Here is a 679-nt window from a genome sequence, read left to right on the forward strand (position 1 = left end):
ATCCGGTAGTATCTGCATGTACTAAAACTATTGTGCTTCCTGTCAAACATATGACAACTTACGATCAATTCAGAGTAGTTCTGCTGGAGGCTTTTCATCTGGGCCAGGAATTTAATCAAATCTGAGCTGTTTGGAAAGTATTTAGCTTTAAATAAATGCCAAACTGAAATGACATATCAACTTTCCTGGAGTGCAGTTTCAAAAATTAAGTTCTGGCTTGTGTATAAAGACAACAGTGGTGAAAAGTTAAGGACAAACTATTTGAAAACAGCATGTTATTGACAAGGTATTAAAATGGCTGTTATGTTCAACATTTAAGTTTGTTGAAATTGTGATGTTAGCACTGTTGCAGAAATTCAACAATGAATTGTTTACCTGCCAACTTGTGTTTTAATTTTTCACTTTTTTAATGTATGCTTTGATAATTACTTTATTGAGAAAGGCATTCAGTAAATATAAACAAAAGCTCTGCTGATTTTACATTTTAATCATCATGCACAAACACTGCTCTTTTGCTGCTAATGTTGGCTTAAAGTAAACATGGCCTACAGTTAACTCTGATAAATATCTGTATTTAAAAGATTCAAACAAACTTGGTCTGCTTTGAATGGTTAAAGAAATGAGGGAGATTGAAATATTTTGACAGAACTGTTCTTGTGTGTATTAGTGTGTTATTGTG

This window comes from Austrofundulus limnaeus, unplaced genomic scaffold (assembly GCF_001266775.1).
Source record: "Austrofundulus limnaeus strain Quisiro unplaced genomic scaffold, Austrofundulus_limnaeus-1.0 Scaffold1621, whole genome shotgun sequence".
NCBI classification, from domain to species: Eukaryota; Metazoa; Chordata; class Actinopteri; order Cyprinodontiformes; family Rivulidae; genus Austrofundulus; species Austrofundulus limnaeus.